The 4476-nt window shown below is 40.8% G+C and overlaps 1 long non-coding RNA gene across 1 annotated transcript; it reads left to right on the top strand.

The window, feature by feature from the left end:
* Positions 1 to 6: 6 nt before the first annotated feature.
* Positions 7 to 2536, top strand: LOC116379468 (uncharacterized). Its single transcript, XR_004212425.1, has 2 exons — positions 7 to 2016; positions 2261 to 2536. It is a non-coding gene; the product is annotated as an uncharacterized LOC116379468 (long non-coding RNA).
* Positions 2537 to 4476: the final 1940 nt, after the last annotated feature.

Below are 4476 nucleotides of genomic sequence, written 5' to 3'. Positions count from 1 at the left end.
TGTTGTGCGCTGATGATAAGCGACTGTTGTGCGCAGATGATAAGCGATTGTGCGCTGATGATAAAGCTATTACTGCAAAAAAGGATAAAGAACTCCATTGGGAGTATGATACGCAGGTCCTAAAACAAACCCTCTCAGGAGGCCTTCTCTGAGCTCGAGAGAAGTACAAAAGGACTGGCTTAGATTTATATATAACTAAACTAGAATATAGGGAATCTGTTGAGAGTGGTTTCTGTCTTAGGCAGGAAGCTACGCTGACAAGAGACTCAGAAGGTTTGTGCGGAAATCTAATGAGCAGGAAAAGTAATATCTAACTAATAGACAATAGAATGACTGAATACAGTTTGAAAGTGTGCACACGACTGTAACCTACTGACATTACTGATAAAGTAATACTATAAAGGAGAGATTGATAAAGGGAAGAGACATAACTCCCTATAAAAACCCTGAGTTGATAAGGGTGAAATAAAGAGGACATTTGTAACTGTCACAAGCAGACCAACAATAAGAATCTCTCTTTAACAAAGACTTGAGTACAAGCAGTTTAACCAAGCCTCAAATAAGTTGTTACGGTAGAAGTTTCATCGTGATTTTATTGAGTTGCTCTGGTTACAAAGAGACTCTACAGCAGTACACAAGCTCAAAGCTTCCAAACCTTATAGTTCAACTTGTCAATTAGAGTGTATAAAGTTAGTAACACTAGTGTCGTAGAGGTTGTATAATTGTAAAGCTTAAAGTAGTTTTTTATTTTTCCCCTCTTTGTTAAAAAATAGTAATTGATGGTAGAGGTGAACTGCCGTTTTTCGTTCATTAACTTTACTTCTGTATCACTGGGAGCCAAAAATGTAGTAAATGTATTTTGATTGGCTTGATTAATGTGTTCAAAGTGAAAAAAAAAGAATATATATATAGAGTTTGTTTCAATCCATCTGCATATATCCCGAGCTATATTGTGTCCAGATCCTATTCTGTCTGCAGAAAAAAAAAAAAAAAAAGAAAAGTTCAAGCTCCGTGTATACTTGGTGGTGGCAGGTCACCCAGATGTGTGTGCTCGCTCTCTCCGTACAGAGAGGAGTAGAGTTGTCATACATACAGACATTGATCATACATACTTCCTAAATAATCAGAGGAAGAGTGTTGATGGAAAGGGGTTGTGGAGGTCACAGGAAGGATTGTTGGTTGCACTTGGTGCATTGCTGACCATCTCAGAATCGCACAGTGAAGATCACTGTGCGAGGGGGGAAGTACTGAAAAGGTTAAAAAGACAATACAACATAATAAAAGCTATCCATTTATTTATCAGAATCAACAGCACAATAGCCGGACAGATGTGTCCTGGTTAACATGCAGTATTTATAGAAGATTTGGTGTATCAATTCAAGTTGAACTAAGTCTTGACACGAGTGTTTTGAAGATACTGTAAACGACAAATTGGAGAAAATGGGTAAAAGTCAAAGTGAGTCTGAGCCTGAGCAGCTTGATGCCAAGGTCTTACCTCCAATATTAAAATATATGTGAGACAAAGATAATCAGACTACCAAACAATTGAAAGAATGGATAAAATGGGTTCCCTGAAAAAGGCAGTTTTAGCCTACAAAAATGTTATCAACTCAAAACTTGGACACAAATAAGAAAACAGGGAACAATAAGACAGATAAAATTGATAAAAAGGGAAAATATACTGCCGAACTTTGTTTTGGTTTGTTTTTGTCCTATCTTGGTTACTTGTATGTTCCTTTAAGCCAGCAGGTACCAGAGGTGGTGATCACCCTAAGTGGAGGCTCCGCCTTCCTGGCAACCAGAGCGCTCTCCTAACACACCGAGGAGGAACGAGGACGGCTCGTTCCAGCCACCATTTGTCGTTGGACATCTTGTTTATGTCGAATAAAACTCTTTGCTTTTGGTAAACTATCTGCGTCTCCCTGACTAGGTCATGGCTGTCAGAGCCAGGTCTTGACATGGTCAAGTGGACCCCAGAGAGGGAACCACCGACGCACACACATTACAACACAGAGGGTGAGTTAACTTTAGATTCTGACTATTTAGTGCAGTATAGACTATGACAAACTAGACAAACACATACCAGATGTACGCAAATTAAGGTTTAAGAAAGTTACCACAAGACAAACACTATTAAAGGTAAAAATGTTCAGAATGTCACAGGCAGGCTGATTACGTGGATTAGATGAGGGATTGAGGAGGTGTTGTTTGGAGAAGTGGAGAAGTTATATTTATTGTATTATTTACATTTGTTGGACAGGGAATGCTGCTGCTGTCTGTTTCTCTGTCTCCCAAGCAATAGGAGTTGTTTAAGGGGAAGATCACACATGTGTGTCCTTGGCATGAGGCCTATGAATGGAGAGGATGTCTGACTGGCTGCACAGTCAGACCCATACTCACTGACCTCAGAAACACAGAGGATCCTGGTAAACGCTACAGAGATAAGGGTGACGTATACAAAACGAGAGGTACATCAATGTCAACAGTGAAAGGAGTAACTCAACTTATGTTTGATAAGAAAACACACACCATGGTTTCAAATGTGTGACGTAAGACAGGTGAGGGGTGCTAGTGTTCACCCAAAATCGTGATCTGCCCAATTTCAAAATCTGATTTCCACTCATGCAAGAAGCAATATCCACTCAATCGAGATATCAATGATATTACACCTGTTCTTGAGTCTTTATTGAAGGTTGGTATAATAATATAATGTGATGATTCACCGGTGCACGCGCCAAATTTTTCCAGTAAAGAAAATTCGAGACTTGAGGGAACCAACTGAGTGATGATTGTCTGACATTTACAAGCAGTTAATGTGTCGGTGCACCCACGAGCACCTCAAACTTTGGCTGCAAATGGTCACAAGGCTAGCCTGTCCAAATTGCAATTTGCTCTGGATAAAGTTTCATATCTGGGACGTGATCACAGCAGAGGGCAAAACCCTCCCTCCCAAGACAATACAGGCAATTCAAACTGTGCCTAAAACCAAAAAACTCAGAAACAGAGGCATCCCTCTATCCATGATTCATGGTAAAGATCTTTATGCGCATGACAAACTGACCTGGACTGACTGCTCGACTGATGCCTTTAATATCAAAGATTTTAATCCTGCTACTCTTTTTCCTACTCCAGCAGATGGAGAGCCACATAACTGTTGTTTCTCATGAACAGGTCTGCACACCGAGACCTGACCTCACAGACATGCCCACCGAATGCTGATTTACAACCGTTAGTGGACGGTTTGGCATCCCACTTGCCGGACACGGGAGAATGGTTGGTTTTGTTTGCTGTAGTCTCATCATATGACACTCTGTGCAGCAGTAAGTTGCCAGCACACTTTTCTGCTCAAGCTGCAGAACCTGTGGCTCTTACGGAAGGAAGCCTGTAAGCTTGCTGCCGACAAAATAGTTAACATCTACACACAGACTCTCGCTACGCATTTGGTGTAGTGCACGACTTTGGCACCTTGTGGAAACACAGAAGCTTTTGGAAATCATCCGGCAAGCCCATTTCTCACCACCGTCTCGTGGCCGACTTGCTAGAAGCCATATTGCTGCTTAAAAATGTCTGTGTTATGAAATGTGATGCTCACACTAACGCTTCTGATCCCATTTCAACAGGAAATGCTGCAGCTGATGCTGCGACTAAGCAAGCAGATTTTTCAGGCTATGTTTTAGCTCACAAGACTTATGCTAGGTGTGCCTACACAGAAATATCCCCCCTATAGTTTTTCCTGTAATGCAACCTGCGGGTTTTTCCGCCCTTAAATGAAAGTGAACCTTAGTATTGAGTGATGTTATTTGAATTATCTTACTAACTCAAATGTTCTGTATTGGTATATAATCAAGCACATACAGTATAATTGACATAATCACTTGTGTTGTTGCAATGCTGTGAGGGATCAAAACTTTAGGTTACAGTTCCACCTATTTGACAAAAGTTATATGAAGTTATGGTGGGGGTCAAGTGACCCCCAAAGGGGGGATATGTTGAAGAAAATCATCATATAATTTAGGATTAAACTGAACACATTTGGTTCATAAAAACATTCTTAGGAAGAGATTAAGGCATGCCAGACAAATTGTAACATGTCACTCCAATGTGTGTCCAAACATTTCCCGAACACCAATCGTGTGTTCTGCGAGAAGGTTGTGTTCTGCCAAAAGGTTATCTTGATCCAAACAGAGTTGTGAGAGCATGACATAGTGAAGAGACCAGAGGTGCTCTGTTTGTGGTTCAACCCACTGGTTTGATTGGTGGAAACTGACTTAAAGGGGGTGAATTTTGACTATAAAAGTAATCTGTGAAAAGTAATACATCGGATTGGTTTGGATTTGCTGAACTCGTATGTTGGCATGTGCTTATTAAAACACTTCCTGCTGGGTTGCAACTTCAATTGGCCGTCTCTTCTCGTCATTTTGCCACAACAGTGTTTGGAAGCTTTTTTCTTCTTCATTGAATCATCCGACTGTTGGG

This window comes from Anarrhichthys ocellatus, unplaced genomic scaffold (assembly GCF_004355925.1).
Source record: "Anarrhichthys ocellatus isolate YVR2014 unplaced genomic scaffold, GSC_Weel_1.0 scaffold4397, whole genome shotgun sequence".
Taxonomy (NCBI): domain Eukaryota; kingdom Metazoa; phylum Chordata; class Actinopteri; order Perciformes; family Anarhichadidae; genus Anarrhichthys; species Anarrhichthys ocellatus.
This window is presented reverse-complemented; position numbering and strand designations above follow the sequence as displayed.